The sequence below is a fragment of the Lacerta agilis genome, chromosome 7 (genome assembly GCF_009819535.1).
Source record: "Lacerta agilis isolate rLacAgi1 chromosome 7, rLacAgi1.pri, whole genome shotgun sequence".
NCBI classification, from domain to species: domain Eukaryota; kingdom Metazoa; phylum Chordata; class Lepidosauria; order Squamata; family Lacertidae; genus Lacerta; species Lacerta agilis.
The window spans coordinates 38541411-38560841 of NC_046318.1; the positions used below are offsets into that span (position 1 = coordinate 38541411).

At 41.2% G+C, this 19431-nt stretch overlaps 1 long non-coding RNA gene across 1 annotated transcript; it reads left to right on the forward strand.

Annotated features, from left to right (window-relative positions):
* The first annotated feature begins 13283 nt into the window (after window positions 1-13283).
* On the forward strand, window positions 13284-15448 carry LOC117050419. Its single transcript, XR_004427086.1, has 3 exons — window positions 13284-13359; window positions 14163-14226; window positions 15405-15448. It is a non-coding gene; the product is annotated as an uncharacterized LOC117050419 (long non-coding RNA).
* The last annotated feature ends 3983 nt before the right edge of the window (window positions 15449-19431 follow it).

The window sequence follows — 19431 nt, forward strand, 5'->3', positions numbered from 1 at the left end:
TGCAATCACACCATAGATATACTATAAAGACATTAACAATATTAGCAGTTTTATCTTATATCCTTTTTCTGATTATCTAAATATGCCCTTATCAGTAACTAAAACCTAGTTACATAGTAACAAAAACCAAGCTACAATAAGTTACATTCTTTTTAAAGTATGTTTAAATTGGTCACTCATAACCACCCACTATTTGTCCCTGAAGGTACCATTTGCACATTTTTGGCAGGAAATCAGCATGAGCCTCTGATCTAGAACACATTCTGGAATAGGAAGCCTGTGACCACTTTCATGTCAAGTTATCTGTTTAAGCATGCGAAGGAAAGGAAGGAAGGAAGATGTAACACATAATTTGGGCTTCAGTGGAGATTAGATGGTGGGTTTTGCAAACCCAACTCTCTAGTCACTACACTACTCTGGCTCCAATGAATGATGAATTGAGTAGCCAGCATCTTTCATAACTCATGAATTTTATGTCTAGTGTAGTAACCAAGCTGAGTGTGTTGCTCTTGTGCCAACAGTTGACAATCTGTCTTCTTTAGCCACGCTGACTTTTTGTGGGTTTATTCTCTCTTCATTAGACCAAACAACAGCATAAACTAAAATGGACCAAAACACTGACTGAAGCATAGATTTACATTGTTCCTCTGAAAATAGGCTGTTCCCCCACAGTTATTGTAAAGTGATGAAGTGGGTTGCAATGTTGAATATACTTACAAAGGAATAATGAAATGTGAAAGCTGTTCCTTTTTACCCTGGGAAATCATAAAAATTTAATGAGAAGGAACTGAATTCCTATATCTGTGCAAAATAAATCTAGTGTTGTTATAATAACAGTTGCCCATTGTGTGTTAAACAGTGCATGCCTTATATTCTTTATGCTGCACCACTTTTGATTCTGGTATCTGGCAATACCTATCATGTTTCACATAAGCTTATGAAGTTCTGGGGTGCAGGCGGGAAGAGAGGGAAGTATATAGGCAATACAAGAGTCCTAAAACTTTAAAGGTACAGTCCTGCACAACTACCTAGACATGGGTAGATCTATCTATTCTGACTTCTCTGTTTTTCATTTTTCTTATATTAAAATCAGTTCACCACATTTACAAAGCAATTTGCATTTTTTTAAGTCCTCACTAAAACTCACCATTATTTCCATGTGTTTCTCCTAATATACACATTTTGCAAGTATTTCTTCCTAATGTTGTTCCTGTTTTATGCTATTTTCACAAATATGTGATTTTTAAATGCACCCTTTTTTGTGTGTCACAAAATTCAGAGCAGTGCAAATTAAAAAAAAAAAAGCTGTGTTTCAGTTCACCTATTATTTAAGGAACTGCAAATTTGGTAGGAACATTCAATACAAACCAAGCCAGATTTCTCCCTCATCCATGTGTTTACCTGGGAATAAGCCCCACTGATCTCAGGGAGGCTTACATCTGCGCAGAGATGCACAGGATTGTGTTATAAGGGTTTTCCCCTAGAATACACTGAACTGCCACGAAGCATGGATAGATGAGGCTGTAAAGTAACAGCTATGCTTTGCATGACAGCCCCCCGAGCAGCAGCTTAAGTGATTGACTCATATATTCCATGTTCCACACTGATCCATAAGCAGGGCCACCTTAACAAAACGAGTTTTGCAACCTTATAAATTATGAAAATCCAACAAATTTGCATGGGGCTTTCTAGTTTGAATTATTCATTTTGCTCATGCTGGTCATGGGTAGCAGTAAAGAGCTATTTAGGGCAATGAAGCTATACTCATACTCACTAAGTGCTGGAAAGCCTACTAAGTGCTTCGTCATCCCCCAGCCTACAGCTTCTTAGGTTTCACCAGGCAATAGCCACATTCACCAGGTATTGTTTATATGCTCCCAAACTTAACTTTTCATTTTTTTTCAGGTGAATTTTTTAAATGAAAGCAGAGATTCTTAAAAGTGTTCAGTCAGCTGCCTCTGATCCTGGAGGCGCACAAAAAAGCCATCGTGACAGGGAGATGTTGATAGTTTTTTCTCCCCACCAAAGTCTGATCACTTTCTAAAGCTGTCTAATTTGGTGGCCACCACCACATCTATGCACTTATTCTTCTCTATCCTGAATCTCCCAACATTCAGCTTCACTAGTACAGCGGGGATGGGACAGAAACTCTCTCTTTGCTCCAAGTGCAATTATACTTCTCTATCATACTCCCCCTTACTTCCCTTTCTTATAAACTAGAGAGCTCCAAACATTGTCATATTCCTCTTAGGAAGTTTGTCCTTTATTTTTGTTCCCTTTCTGCTCCTTTTCCAGCTCTACAAAACCCTTTTCAAAATATGGCAACCAGAACTGTAAAAATTTTTCCAAGTGTGGCCACACTGTTAAAAGGAATTACAATGTTGGAAGTTTCTTTTTTTATCTCCCCCAAAAGTCAGTCATTTCCACACAGACATTCACATTCACAAGCATACTTGTTTACACACACACACACACACACACACACACAACCAACACAATCGTGTCCCCTCCTCCAGTCTGCAAACATCAGTTTGGCAGACTATAGATAATGTGATTTTACATAATAAAATAAAAAAGTCCTTCCAGTAGCACCTTAGAGACCAACTAAGTTTGCTCTTGGTATGAGTTTTCGTGTGCATGCACACAAAAGCTCATACCAAGAACAAACTTAGTTGGTCTCTAAGGTGCTCCTGGAAGGAATTTTTTATTTTGTTTTGTTTTGACTATGGCAGACCAACACGGCTACCTACCTGTAACTGTGATTCTACATGTCCAGGAAGATACTCAGGGATGACCCTCCCGGTTTGCCATCTTCCCCAATACAATTCAGCAGCAGGAGTGGTTTGGGCATCTGCAGGGGGCTTCAATGGAAGGCTTACAAGGGCCACATTCAGCTTGTAGCCATGCACTGCCCACGTTTATCATTGTGGATGCCTCAAAATCATGCATTACAAAAAACACACATTTGGGGTTGAGAATATTTTCTTTCCCCAAAAAGGTTGCGAAGGTGAATTGATGTGCATCAATTCATGCAAATGTTTCTTGAAACATCAATGTCATTTACATGATACTATCCCATGTGCCAATAAAAAGAAATAAAACATACATTTACCTGTTATTCGTTCAGAGGTCCCAGGCTCAGCCTAACCCGATCTACATCTTTAGAATAAACAAACAGCCATGCAATGAATGGATTGTAGACTACTTTGAACAGAAGGATTCTGTTGTAAATATTTAGTGGGCAAGAATGATCAAAAGTGTTGTCATTATGTATTTTGTTGATATTGTTGCATTGTTAAGGCAAGCTTAATACCAAGTTCATTTGATTCAACTTCTGCTCAGTGCAGTAGAGTAATACATTCAAGATGATTTGTTGTTGCTGGGTTCTCGTTCTAATCTGTGGTTGAGTTTAGCATAAAGAAATGCACAACTACTCCAGAGTCTTTTACAGACATAAGTAATCTGTGTACAGTATGTAACCTTCCCTCTGATCAGTTAAGCCTGGACGCTTTGCTCCAGACTCTTTCATATAACTAGACATCGTAATCTTTTGCCAAACCCTTTGATTCTGTGATGTGGTAAAATGTCCAAGAGGACACTGAAGCATATTACTTCTTGTTCTATTTCCAATATTCTAATACAGTAGTCTTCAGCCTTTTCAAACCTGGGACCCGCCTTCAACTCAAACAAGCTTTAGGGAACCATGTCTTAATTTTTCTACCATATACTTGTCTGCTGACGGGGCTGCTATTGCATTGTGCTGCATCTCAAGTGAAGTCAAGAAATAAATGTAAACACTAATCACTTCTGCATCTTGATGCCTGATCAACATGCGATAAACAATGATCTGTACCCCAGAACAAACATGTTTCAGCCATAATGGTGTCTATAAATATATTAGCAATATTGAAATACCAATGACTCGCTGCTAAGCCTTTCCCAGTTGCAAATGGCAATAAAATATTGGCTTGCCACACCTCGGCCTACACAGTGACTCAGCAGAAAGCAATTCCTGCACATGAGCCACTTTGGGATCAGTTCCTACGCCAGCTGGCACCATATACAAAGGTGCCAGTATACAAAATCAAAACAATTTATCAATCTCATTTCTAGGGCTTGCAGAATAACCTTCATTTTGCTTATATGCTCTCTGGGTGGGTTTAGTTATAACTCAAATGAGCTCAAAGCCAAAATCAGAACCAACATTTCTTGCCTTGACCGTCTAGATCTCAATATAAAATATTTATCTCTGCATTACTTTCAGCTACTTTCCTTTTGAAATCAAGCTCTGTTTTCAAGTGAAAACAGGTACATTTTTTTATACACAATTGAACTACCAGTATTTGTAGTTTTAACTAAGTGATTAACAATAATCATGTATTTTGTTCTCACCTTCACTGGGTCTACTATTATTTTTATTTTTATTTATTGTAATTAATTGTCTTTTTATACTAAAAGTGCAAAAATGACTTACTACACCATAAAACAGCTAAAATCAGTTACAAGCTGGAAAGCAATAAGAAATAGAGTACTACTAGAATACAGGTTAGAATCCTAAGAAGGTATGATCCAGGATTAAATGGTGAAAAACTGGAACCTAAAAGCTGATGATGATGACACCAGGTGTGTTTCCCTGCAGAGAGAATTCCACCCCTGGAAATGGCCATTCTCATGTTGCCCTCCTCTGTACCCTCCCTTGGAGAAGGCACATGGAGAAGGACTTCTGATGATGATGCCAGGATCAGAGGAGGTTCAAGTGGGGAGAGGCGGTCCCTGGGATATTGGGGTTCTGAGCTGCATAATTCATTGCTCAAAACCAGTCTTGCATCCTTCATTTGCGGTTATAATTTCACACAGTGATACAATTTTCGGCCTGGGCAGGGTCTTCCTGTTATATACCTGCTGGGATTGACAGGGTATCTGACCCTCACCTGAATCTCATAGCTCTCCTGACGAGTGCTTTGGTCTGCCCAGCAGATACCAGACACTCTACTATTCAGTTTAGGCCACAGTGTTTTTGTTACAACCCCCTTCTCAATTAAGTAATCAATTTTAATCTAGAATTTAAATTTTCAAAACTTTATTCTTTGTTAATTCGAGCAAACTACTGCTCTCACTTTATTACAAACAGTATTTCTACCTGCAGCAGACTTGAGCAAACCTGCTCCTCTTCCTTTCACAGATATTTTGTTGCCATTTGCAACTGTAGCTGCCTCTGATTAGTTATCATTTAACTCTTGGGGGAAATAATTAGCATCACACGTCATGTGCATGGAAGTTGCTGAACCAATTAACCAACTAGAAGGATTACTGTTAATAGCACCAGTTTTTCTATACAGTGGTAACTCAGGTTACAGACGCTTCATGTTACAGACTCCACTAACCCAGAAATAATGCTTCAGGTTAAGAACTTTGCTTCAGGATAAGAACAGAAATCGTGTTCTGGTGGCACAGCAGCAGCGGGAGGTCCCATTAGCTAAAGTGGTGCTTCAGGTTAAGAACAGTTTCAGGTTAGGAACGGACCTCCAAACAAATTAAGTTCTTAACCCGAGGTACCACTGTAACTTGATATTGCTGGATAGTTTTGATGAACTGCAAAAGCACTTTTAGTTTGCTTTCTGTTGCCACCCTGGAACTTTTCTTTATCAGTGCCACTCTGTTTTGTATGATTCCTTGCAAATGAAGCAAAACAACTTTTCTGCTTGTATATGTTGATGGTATAATTTTAGTTACTGAGGACAAACAAGAATTGTACAGAAACAAGATTGGGTGCAGGCCTGGCCAGGACATAGATGTCCTGACTGTGACAAAGGTGACCTGTGTGCTTGCTTGCCTGATTAACAGCTGTTGGGAACTTCAAGGTGCCTGCTCTCCCTTCTTATGGTCTTTGTACTGGACATGGAGACTCCAATAGAGAGCATTCCATGTCAAGAAGGAGGGCAAGTGCGCACCCTATCAAATGACAGGGCAGGAGCTACACGGAGCAGAGCCTTTTCACTGGTGGTGCCCATTGTATGCCTCGCTCTTCCCAGACCTGCTCTCTTTTGGCCTGTATATTGGAGCTTTATAATTTAGGAAGACTTTGGAAGAACTAGCTGATAAGTCTTATCAGTCGCTGACATATGAGCGGATTTTATTTGCTGCTATTCTGGGCTTCTGGTGCACCAGGGTTTACACCAGCGTAATAGAGTTGGCCAGGATGCCAGAAGGGGTACAATTTATGAGCTTTCTCCATTATCTGCACAGCAGGGGGTGTTTGGTCAACAGTGCAAAGGCTGAGCTGAAGCATTCCCTGTTGGTTACCTGCTTTCAGCAATAGGAGTCGCTGTTTGGTAGTACCCAATTGGTTAGCTGTCAGATTCTAGAACTCCATTCATAAAACACAGTGTTAATTCATAAAGCAGTAAATCTCCATTGCTACATATTGGGTGTATATTTCAGAGGTTTATGACCATGCTGTAGTGTAGTGCTTATGTGATTGTGAATAAAAGGTGGCTGGGCTCATTGTCTCAGGGTTTGGGGGGAAAGGTGAGAAAACTGATTTCCAATAAGTGCCCCCCCTTTATTTCCATAACAAGTCCTTGAGTCTGTACTCTGAATAGTGACACCAGGGACCTAGAAGGTGCAAGGCTTGTCAGTCCAACCCCTGCACAGTCTCATCAGGGCTGACCTTAAGGCAATTGGAGCAATATGGCCAAATTGGGCCCCGCATGCCACTCCTAAGGGGGCCCTCGCACCAGGGCAATGTAGAAGGATTTTATTTATATCTATAAGATTTTGCAGACTTTGGCTGTGAACTGGGGCCCTACAAAACATAACACCAAAAAATACAAGTTGCACCCCACTGCTTCAAATTGGGATTGACTGGCTCGCCCTGAGTCTCCTAGTTGATGGGCCTGAGTTGCCCTGCCCTTGCATGAAGTCTTGGGTTTTTAATTTTGGGAGAGGGGAGACTGCGGCACTACAGAGCGGGCAGGCTGGCGAGGCCCCTAGATTTAGAGGCCTGTCCTCACATGAAGTCTTGGTTTGCATTTTTGGGAGAGGGGAGACTGCGGCACTGGGGAGAGGGCAGGCTGGTGAGACCCCCTAGATTTAGAGGCCTGAGTTGCCTGCCCTCACAAGAGTCTTGGGTTTGCAATTTTGGGAGAGGGGAGACTGCCCGCTGGGGAGTGGGTGGGCTGACGACGCCCCCTAGATTTAGAGGCCCTAGGCTTCAGCCTACTTAGCCTATACATAAATCCGGCACTGGGTCAAGGCAGCGGCCGCCCCTCTGCCACCGCCATTGCTGCAGCATCAACGTCCCGAACGCGCACTGTAGTATTTATTAATTTAGCCACACACCCCGGTCAACCACATTGGTTAACTCAAGGAGTGCTGCAGCCAGGGACTCCCTAATGGTGCAGGGGCTAGCAGAGGGGAGAGCTTGTGATGAGCCCGCAAAAAGGAAATGGCTTTGGTGGGCAGGCGCTCAGGGGCCGCAAGAGATTGCTTTTTCAAAATTGCCTGGGGGGCCATTTGAAACCAGCCCGCAGGCCGCAAGTGGCCCCCGGGCCAGACCTTGGATATGCCTGGTATATACCCACCCACAATGTCACTGGGCAGGTGACAACCCCCATTACTGTGACCACTTAAATCTGTTTTTCAATGAATACACTATGAGGTGATGCCGGATCAATCTGCAATTAGCTTTTATTTTCAGAATGAAACCAGTTTCTCAAGAAGTGCTTTTTAGGGGCAAAAAAATATGTAATAGATCTAGATTGTGTGTGGTCTGCAATCTAGAAAAACAAGTACCTATATACTTGAGTATAAGCCTAGTTTTTCAGCACACTTTTTGTGCTTTAAAAGCTGCTCTCGGCTTATACTCAAGTCAACCATTCCTTAAGAAGTGTACAAGAACGGTGGCTCTTTACTCTCCCCAGGCAGCTTGTTCCATTCCTGAACTGCTCACATAAATGCAAACTTTAGACCCCAGAAGGCAGAAAGCCTATCAGTTAAGGAAGTATTAAAACCCCACAGGTGCTCACTTTCCCTGGCTCCTGCTTAAACAGGACAGGATCCCAGCCTTCTCTGTATAACACAAGAGAACATTGCGCTGTGAGTTAAACCACAGAGCCCTAGGCCTTGCTGATCAGAAGAATGGCAGTTCGAAACCCTGCAACGGGGTGAGCTCCACAGCAGCAAAGGAGGAAGAGGAAGGAGCAGCCCAAAGGGCTGCTTTGGGCTGCTCGTTCCTCCTCTACCACAGTGGCAAAGGTGAACCGGCTTATACTTGAGTCAATAAGCTTTCCCACATTTTTGTGGGGAAATTAGGTGCCTCGGCTTATATTTGGGTCGACTTATACTCGAGTATATACGGTACTCAGTTTCCATTGAGTCAAGAACAAAATGTCATGTGTATGTAACCACTATTCAGAAGTAACACCACTGAGTTCAATAGGAGTTAATTTAAGGTGAGTATAGAACTGCAGTTGTAAAATCATGCAAATAAAATATGTGTAGTTATAAATATTAATTTTATGCAAATTGAACATACCTAAGAGGAATCCTAGATCTGGTGTTTGTATGCGTGTTTGTATATTTCTCATCAGTATGCATTTATATCTTACTAAACCATAATGAGTATGAGAACAGTTTGTTTTGCATACTCCTGTATTGTACAAATGCCAGTTACTATTTTCCCTAAGTTTGAGCATGGCATTCTTAAGGCATCTGCTAAATTTAAAGCAAATTGAACTGCATTTAAATTTTATTACAATGCCACCACTCATTTCTCCTCCTCCTAATATAAATTTCATTTCCCTTCCTCTTAAAAGCAGTTTTTTAGTAGGCTGCATTCTGTAAATTTGTTGCCTCTCCAAGATGTGGCTAAAAGTAGAAAACAGCTTTGTGTGTATAATAATAAACTAAAAGTTTTCTACAGTAGTGTTCAACGATTTATTCCAGGCAATTAATGTGCACATGGCATTACAACAGTAATTGCTTTACAAACCAGTATATTTGGCTGCTGCGAAACACAGCTTTTACCTAGCTCCAAGTATTTATGACATTTAAAATTTTAAAAGGGTCACATTTAACAGCAGCACACAAGAAACACATTAAAAAATGAAATGTTTGAAGGATGTTATATGATTTAATAAATGTGCATAATTCCAGAGAAATACAAGAATTAAATTATTTTATGACAGAAATGTCCCAGCTTAAAATATGGTTTTCCATGTGATATTCATATTTCATAAGACAATTCATAAAACCAGATCTGAAATCGCAGCTCATCATGAGCATTGAGCATACAGGCTTGTCATTTGTTAGTCAAGTGTCTGTGGAATTGTTCACAAATGCATGTTCATCATCTCATGATCTGTGTATGAAAGAATTATCACAGATCAAACACCACACTTAGAATATTTCATTTGCCCAGGAGCACATCATGTGCAATATGCACATTCAACTGCTAGAAATTGGGATGAAAAGCTATGGGCTTGTTTCCCAAGGTAATGCAAACAGAAAGTCTTACACAATTGTGAATTCTGGCCTGTCATTCCTCACTATAGTTTCTCGGAAAGTGTCTCCTGGGATCCAAGGAATCTTCAAGAAAGGCCTGGTATAGGGCCAAGTGGCAAAGGAGAGGGGTGGTGAATGGAAGCATTGGAGGAAGAAGGTCACATAAGCTTGAGTTGCACTGACAAAATGCACTTCCACTTGATCGTTGGCAATCCTGCCCTCCCAGTGCAATTCTCCCATAATGGAAAAGACTTCTTTCTATTCCGAAAACAGCTGGCTGCAGAGAGGGATAATTGGGTCATTTTAGCACTACAGATTTTTGTTTTGTTTGTTCTAATTTGATCTTCGGTTGCTTCGGTTTAATCAATTTTTGTCTTCTTGTATTTGGTTACATTTATATTTGGGCTTAAATTGTATTTCTGGGTTGTGTGTGAATTAGTTTTTATTAACGCTTTTGTACACAGTCCTAGAATTTTTTGACGAAGCCTGGTTAATATTAACAAAAAATTATAACTGTACATTATGGAGAGAAGGTCTAATGCTCTGCACCTATACAGTGACACTGGTCCATGTCCCTTCCAACCTGCTATTAGCTGAGGTGGTGATACTTATATCTTGAGGCTGTGGTCCTAAAGTGAGGGGGGCACCACAAGTTAACTGCTAACACCCAACACTTGCAGCATGAGGTCAGAAATAAGGTCAGAGGAGCCTTCTTGCATTCCTTTGTCCTTTAACTGTGTGTGTGTGTGTGTGTGTGTGTGTGTGTGTAGATTTATGTTAGCTCTAATTGTTTGGTTTATTTATGTTATTGGAAAAATTTGTTGTTTTGGTCATTTTTGTTTTCTTTTTTGTGTGTTGTTGCTGTTGTTCTTGTTTTTGGTTTTTCTTTTCTTTTTCCTCTCTTTGAGGTGTAATACCTTTAGCATAAATGCACAAAAGTATTGTATAATAAGAGACATAACGTAATGTATTGTAACATAATTTTATTATTGTAACATAAGAAGATTAATAAAAGGGGGGAGTTAACTGCTGCCACCCAACACTTGCAGCATGAGGTCAGAAATAAGGTCAGAGGAGCCTTCTTGCATTCCTCTGTCCTTTAACTTTTGTGTGTGTGTGTGTGTGTGTGTGTGTGTGTGTGTGTGTTAGTTCCCGAGATTTATGGCAGTTCTTCCCAGTTTGTAAATATGTGTGTATTTTTGTGTATGGAGGTGAGGGGGGTGAGTAGCAGAGAAGGCTATGGATCTTTTCCAGTCCAATCCCAGCATTCCCCCAAATGGTCCCTGGCAGACCTCCTTTTTGGCCTTATATTGGAGCTCTGACATCAGCATGACCACAGGCATCGCCACAGTGGTAGAAAGGAGAAGCCATCATTGGATCCACCTCCTCCAGTGCTGGAGTGGGGAGATCAGATATACCTGATATGAGAGCTTCTGAGACACCCTCCCAGGGACCATAGGTTTGCTACCATGATAGTGGAGAAGTGGGAATATGACAACAGATCTCCCCTCCTAATGTCTGGAAAAGGCTTCTGATGTACAGCCATACCTCGGGTTATGAATGCTGCAGGTTGTGCATTTTTGGGTTGTAGACTGCGCCAAACCTGGAAGTTCTGGAACGGGTTACTTCTGGGTTTTGGCATTCGCGCATGTGCAGAAACACAAAATGTGCATGCGCAGAAGCGCCAAATCACATCGCGCGTGTGCGCAGACATGGCACTTCAGGCTGCGAATGCTGCGGGTTGCGAACGTGCCTCCCGCACGGATCACGTTCACAACCAGAGGTATGACTGCATGCCAAGCCCCCCTGGCATGTCCTCTCAGAGGGCATAATAATTCCCTTGTGACTCATAGCAGCTTAGTGTTGGGGTGTGTACTAGGTCACAGCACTGGGGGCAAGAAGATAGTGTCCCATTCCCTAATGGTGCGTTCTGATCCCACTAACACTTTGTGTCTGTTAGTTGTTAAATAAAAAGATGTGTGGGGCTCCAAACACAGAACGTATATGTTGTGTGTAGTTTGACCCTTAATTATTGCTAGAGTAGAAAACAAGTCCTGTGGAGAACTATCATCAGCACTCATTCAAAGCTGGTAACATGGTATCAGCATCTATGTCCTGATTTTTTTTAGCAAGTAACACAGATTAAATGTGCACTGCTCATGTTTTAGTTCCGCATTGGTGCCCAGTACATGCAATTGCAGACAATGCCAAAGTTCTGTTACAGCAAACTAGCTACGTAAGAGAGTTTATTTTGGGAAATATCCATGCTTTTCTTTTTCAGTGTTATAGTTCAGATAAGTCTGGGAACCACTTCTTGCTCCGAGGATTATGTAATTTCATGCAATATTGGATAGAATAATATTTACTTCATTTACTTTATTTCCTAAGAATCTGAAAAACAAACTCACACTGAAGTCAGTGGGTGTTAAATATATTATGTATGCTATTTCTTGGGAAGCAGCCCTCAGTTCTGAAAGGTATTTTTAAAAGGAAAGAGGAACAAAAAGTTGCTTAAACATGGTCCATCATAAAATGAACTGAAGATGGGTTTGTTAAAGGGAGAGGAAAAGGTCAATTACAAGCACTTTAAAAAATTACATTTATATCCCACCTCTCTTTCAAGGAACTCAAGGGACCAGACATGGCTCTCCTCTTTCTCACTTTATTCTCGCAACAACCCTGTGAGGTATGTTAGCCTAAGAGACAGTGACTGACCCATGGTCACCCGGTGAACTTTATTGCTGAGTGGGAATTTGAAAACAGGTCTCTCAGGTCCTAGCCCAACACTCTGACAAAGACTTTTCAGTCTTGGCATCTAAACTGTGAAATTTCTTACATTAGAGGCCCATCCAGCCTCACCACTATTTGTTTTTTGGTGAGCACATATGACCATTTCAGCAGCCATTTGGGCTGCCTGTTAATTGATTTGGGATTCTGCTGCTCCTTCATGATTTTAAAACATGTGCTTTAGGTTATGAAAGGGCAGCAAATTGTTAATTTTAAAATGTTTTAATGCTGTGAAGGTTTTCTGCTGGGAATCTGAGGTGAGATACCTACTCAGTGGAAGTTGCCCCCAGTTCCAATCACCACACAGAGGCACCTTAAGGTCCAAATAGTTAACTGTTGCAGAAGAAAAGGCTTTAGTAAAACAGTTCCAGATGGAGATGCATACATATCGGCCTTTGTAGATACAGATATTTACAAGTACAAAGTATCTTAGTTGCTCCAGCAATTCAAGATACAACACAGACTCTGATTCACAGACCCCGGACACTTCCAGACAGATTCAGTAACTCCAGGACAGACTGACATGGCTTAATCACTTATATAGTCAGTACTGGGCTGTTGCCATAGCAACTGGTTTGGCTGACCATGTGCCTGTTGGCTTAGAATCATCCATGGGATGATTTATCCTCATGAGCAAAATTAATCCCTACCCCATGTCCTGTTGCTGCAACATTTTCTAGCCATTTTCTAGCCCTAGATACCAATATAATTTGGCAGCCTTGGGTACTAAATACATTGGTTTTGGGGAGGCAACATTTGCTCTTCAACCTGAAAACGTATTGGGCAGGCTCTGGCCTCATCTCACAAACCAGGACTCTGGTTCAAATCAAAACAGACATTGTTTTCAATTGAGTAGGCAGGTAGCATTTTGAGCTCATTTATTTCTTCAGTATTTCATGTGTATTTTTAAGGCTTATTTTCTACCTATAGTGACTTTTTTCATTCATGGCCTGTGAGGATAACTAGAAATGAAAAACAACAACAACAAAAACCCCTAAATGGATTCCAGATGTCACCCAATAATGAAACTGGAAATGAGGGGTATCTGGAGGATGGTTTTCTGAGATGGTAAGAACTGAGATAGAAACTGTCACTGATGCTGATCAGGTTAACAAGTTTGTGGAACAGAATCACAACTCCAATTTCCTCAGGAATCTATACATTCTCCCAGACGCTGGAACAAATCAAACCAGATTTCGTCAACCTAGTGCCCTCTAGCTGTTTTGGACTACAATTCCCATCAGCTGCTAGCCAGCACAACTGCCTGACGGCTGGTGGAAGTTGTTGTCCAAAACATTTGGAAGGAACCAGGTTGGCAATGCATACATTGAACTATGAGATTAGTGGGAAATCACTACCTATGCAACAATGTCTTTGCTTCTCAGGAAAGTGGTTCAGCTGGAAATTTATTGCCAAGAGCACCTTTCCTTAACACTGAAAACCTCAATATGTCAAAAGCTCACTGTCTAAGGAAATATCTCTCTGTCTTCCCAATCCTCTCTATGTTACCCCTTCCTTGGCTGGAATACCCTTTTTTTCTTTTAAGTGCTTTGCTGTTCTTCTATTAGTTCCCTTTAGCTTTTTGTCCTCTTTCCCACAGAGTTTTTAATAATGCTTGTTTGATTATATTATTAGGGCAGCTTGTAGATGTGCTTCTGGCTGTAGATTGCTTCTACCCTGAATTCTCTTCCATTCCTATACAGATTTGTGGAGTACATGCCACAGCAGTCTGTGAGAAGATTACTTCTCTACCATGAAAACAGCTGGCTTTTATTTCATGTGGGAGGAAAAGGTCTTTGCACTGGACTCGGGAGCATGATCAGGGCCTCTGCACTAATTATATTTTTCTCCTCATTGTTGTGCTTTGCAAGGGCAAGGATGACATGAGGATCAGAGCTGTGGGAAAGAGGAGGAGGCTTATCCTCGCGACATCCTGTAAGTGACCACAATATATGAGCATTTGCTCCTTCACTTATTAGAAATAGAAAACTACATGCAGGACACAGGACCTTCCCTAGGTCTCTTTCCCCTAATTTGTGACTTGAGAATGAATTCTGATGTTGCAGCACTGGCACTGTTTATTTTCATGCCTTTATCACTGTTGATACAGTACAAAACTTATCAGATTAGTTAAATACATTACAGTATTCTCATTCTGGTCAAATACATATGCAAACCCCTGAACTGCTGTGTTGGAGGTGTCCCTCTGCCTAGTCTTGCTAGCTTCTGCAGGTCTCTACTGTCAGGCGAGCTCCACTGTTGATGGAAAAACTTTGCCATTGGTAGGCGATCTTACTGACAAGAACCAATCCAATATGCTCACCCAAATGACAGGTGGAAGCTACCAGCAGCTGCAACCAACAGAAAGTTCTCAAACAGGGTGTTTTGGGGGGTGGGCAGGAGAGGGTACATAATTTATAGCATTCTAGAAGCAAAAGCACCAGAGTGACAGTTAAGAAATATAGCATCCCTATTTGCCATAGTCCATTGGCCTGCTACATATCATACAAATTACATCTCACATGTAATGTGCTTATAGCTTCCCAATGCATAATACCTTAGATCCTTGATAAGTTTTAGGGCCAAATAGATCCAGAATGAGTAAGACACACAACTATGGATAAAAGTCACGTTAACAGCTCCATCTGAAAAGTCATTTTTCATTTCCTTTGGTGGGAAAAGGTCCAATAAATGTAATCTATGCAAGTCTTTTTGTGCAGCATTTGAAAATAAGATGGTGAGGTTTGCAATTCAAGAGGTGCTGGTAAAGTCACAAGGATGAAAACTGGGTGCTGGGTGTGTGTGGAAAGAGCAGGAAGTTGTTATCTTTGTGATTGTGTGATATGCTGTAGGTCAGGGTTGAGGAACCCTTTTCAGCCCAAATGTTATATTCCCACATGTCAGTGGTAGGCGGGGCCAGAGGCAAAAGTAGGTGGAGCAACAGATTTAAAATCCACCTTGATACAATAGGCTGGTTTCTACACCAGCCTATTGTATTTTAATATTTTGTTGGAAGCCACCCAGAGTGGCTGGGGAAACCCAGCCAGATGGGTGGGGTATAAATAAATTACTACTACTACTACTACTACTACTACACACTGCTTTCTGTCTAGGCAAGCAAGGGCATTACCGGAGTTCTACCCAGGCAAAATATTTGGGGCATGAAGCAGGACCAGTGAATGGTGTGGCCTGGGGAGAACTCTTAGAGCCTGACAAAGAGATCTGGCAGGCTATATTCGGTCTCTGGGTCTGAGGTTGTAGATAAATGCCCAGATGTAATCACATACTCCTCTTCTGTAGGTAAGACACATTACATTTATATACCTTGTATAGATATCTAGTAGCACAGAGATTTCTTATAGCACAGAGACTTATTCTATCATTGTTTATTTGAATTAATACCCTACATCTAGAGTGGCTTGAGGCATGAGTGATTAATTGAAAATAGTTGTTATGTATTGAAGTTCTCACCCTAGGCCACTAGGGGTGTTGTGTATATAGTTTTACTCTGCCCACCGTGACTGCAGTTCTCACTCAGGTTCATATGATGAAAATATCTTTGCGTTGTACTATGTGAAAGAACCAATGTCTTGTTTGCATCAGAGTTTCTTTCTGATTCATAAACCAGATATGTTTTGTGGGTTGCAGCTGCAATCCGACACATCCTTAACTGGGAGTAAATCCTGCTGAACTCAGTGGTATTTACTTCGGAGTAGACACTTGCAGGATTGCAGTGCTACGTTGTAAACTGAAACACACTGGGCTGTAAACTCCCTTGAATACATTGGGACTTGCTTATGAAAAAAACCTATTCATTTATTGGTAATAGCTTCCAACCACACTGCTCATCCCTAATCCTCACTCCTAGGTTCTTACTTTAAGCCACCAGGGACTTGAACAGGTCCCTTCTCTCTCTTTTCCTGCCCTCCAGTTTTCCCTTTTTTTTTCAGAGACAGAAGAGTGGCAGCTGTTTTCAGCTGACACATGAATATTCTGTGTCTCCTACTGCTCCCAATTGTTTATTTAACAGTCTGTCCCAATAGATGTTGTTGGACTCCAGCTTCCATAAGTCCCCAGCCATCATGACCAATGTCAGGAATAATGACACCATTGCTTTAGGAAACCTCCCCTCCCTGTGTCACTAGTCTGAGCATTCAACAGACACCAACCTTCTGTAAATTCATAGGTTCTTGTAAAGCAGTTCTTGCCAATAAATCCCCCCCCACACACATTTTCTTTTAAATTACACACTTTTTACCATGGATAGGAAATCTTTGGCCCTCCAGATGTTGCTGATCTCCAACTCCCACCAGCCCAAGCGTGCAAGGCCAATGGTTAGGGATGGTGGGAATTGTTCAGAAACATCCAGAGGGTTCCCCATACATTCTTTATATTTCAACATATTCAATGAGTCCCCAAGGATGTAGAAACCATTCCCTTGTTTTTTGGTGCCAACACCTCATTTCCAAATGGATCAGCAGCACTTAACTACTCAAGTTCGCTGCTAGACAGAGTGAGGATCTGTGAACCTACATGAAAGTATTCCTGCCAGAGGTCAGTAAATAAATATTGTATTTAAAAATCAGTGTAAATACACTAATGATCTATTCTCAATAAAGAAAGTAAATGAAGTTAAGGAGGCAGTGTACAGTGTTTGCATAGATTTCTTAGCTTTACTAGGGCTGTGTTAGTCATCAGTACCTTTGCATACAAGCTGTAAAAATTAGAAGCAGAAGTCCTCCACCCCTTTTGAACTATGTGGTCATTTTAGAAAAATTAATATGAAGCTATGTACCGTAATTAAAACCTTTTATTGACCTCCTCTTCTGCTAAAGTATGCCCAAAGGAGGAAGATAGGAATGTAAAATGATAACACAGACTGGACAAAGAAAGTGTCTCTGAAAGAGGACAGAGGAAATATTAAAGTCTGCTGTTAGCGTGTGTGTGTGTGTGTGTGTGTGTGTGTGTGTCTTAAAAGTAGTTCTGTAATACTGTGGCATTTTTCTACCTGAACTCATATTCTGGTGAGAAGTTGTCATCACTATTAATCATTTTGCATGCTTGGTTTCTGAACACCAGCAAATTCCCAGTTTGAACAATGTGCCTTTGCTGTTTTTATCCTACGCCAAGTCTCAAGTCAAATAATATATAAGCTGTTCCAAATCTACAAAACTAATACATTTTCTGTGTAAGCTTTTGTGTCTTTTGTATTCTGATGTCATGGGTGGTTGGTCCCAATATACAACATGCTTAATTAACTGAGTCAGATGAGAATTTTTTGTGTGTGCTTTTGCTCATAACTTTAACTATTATAGTCAGCCTCTTATTTAACCCCTTTGTTTCAGAAACTAACTGGTAAAATATGATGTCTGCAGTAGATCATGTCAAGTATGTGTTCAGTCAGACCCTAACTAAAAACAACAAAGGATACGTCCAGATGATGGCACTAATTTGGATGCATTTGTATACAGTGCTCCCTTATGCAACATTTTGCAAGTTATAAAGGTCAGTGACCTTTAGGGCAATCACAGATCTGAATGCTCCCAGGTGTTCAAACACCCAGTCCCTGAAAATAAAAATGTCAGGGTGAAAATCTAGCCTGCCTTTCTTCTTGACATGTTGACTTTCTATGTGCAGGTTTTTTTGGCATGTGTTTTTGTGTGGTATTCCAAGTAGCATCTTCTCTCTCCGTTGATTCTTGTTTTGATAGTATAGGTTGGCTCTTCTATATGCTTGTGCTTATCAAGTCTTATCACTTGGCCTCTGTCTGTCGAAATAGTTTTCATAAGAAATAATAACAAAATGGCAATTTAATAGTAGTTAAATTGTGAAGGCTGCCCCCAGAAAAAGAGGGAGAGAGGATAAAGACAGAGTTTGCTGGTTTAATATAAGGGCTGAGATAGATGATAAGCTGCATTAGGAATTGAAAGAGTGGGTTTTATGGGGGATAGCAGTGGGATAAAGGCAAAACTGCTTGGACCCATGTTTTCTAGGCATGGGACACGTGAAAGTGTGAATGAGCCTGAAGAGAGTTATTTCTTTATTATTTGTTGGACTGCAGGGTGGTGAGTGTAGGGTATTGTAAGGTGGCTTAGTGGCTGCTCATGAGTAACCAGGCTGACACGAAGCTTCTAAAACTAACTTCTTTAATGGTGCAAATATTTACAGTGCAGTGCAAGAAAGAACGTCCAGCTCATCCTTCGGCAGAGTCCGGGAATGACTCCTTCTGGTTCCTTGCCCAGCATAAAAGGTGCGGAATGCGGAACCCCCGCCTCCCCCCTCTACGTCTTTCCCCCCTGTGCAAAAGGGGAGACGGAAGGGGTGCTTCACCTCCCGTTTCTGCTTGGTGCGAAGGCTCTCTTCCCCTGTCACAGCCCCGGCCCCCACTTCCTGTCTCCATCTCCCCCTCCCCACTTGAGGAATTACTGCTCCTCCCACTGGACGAAGATGAAGAACTCAGCATTGGAGACGGGGGTTCGCGATACTGATAAAGCCCTGGCACTGCTTTGGCTTCCGGCGAGGGCAGTCTCCTGACAGGTATCTTTAGCACTAAGAAGAATCTACAAAAAGGTTATTTTCACCCATGCTGACGGTACCATTAGATTGTTAAGGGCACCTACTGCTGGTGGCACAACATTTAACCAAATAATACAATATTCCTGGCTTGCTGTTATCAATGCTTTCGGCTGTCATCAGATGAAGCAGCCTTGTAATTGCCAGATGATGCATGCCATGGACTGCATACCATTCTACACAAAGCAAACCAGATTGGTTTTTCTGGTTCTCTGCCAAGGGATTGGTCTCCCATGCACCCTTAGATATATATGCAGAATTCTAACATGTTTCCTTACAGGAGACCAAAGGAAACTCTGGTTCCAAGCTGGCCATCAGGAGAAAATGTGAACAAAAAGCGATTTGACTGAGTAAATGAGACATAAAATAGAAATGCCAAAAACCTGAAAGCAGAAAGGAGGCAGTAGGTCTCTAGAGAATTGTTCTCTATATTTTTTATGGAAGAAAAATGTTTTCTAGCTTACAATGAGCACTTGAGTCAAGGCTACATTGTTCCATTCTTATTCATGTTTCTTAAGGTTAAGGAATAATCCAGTCACATAAACAATGTCTTTCAGTTTTTTCACT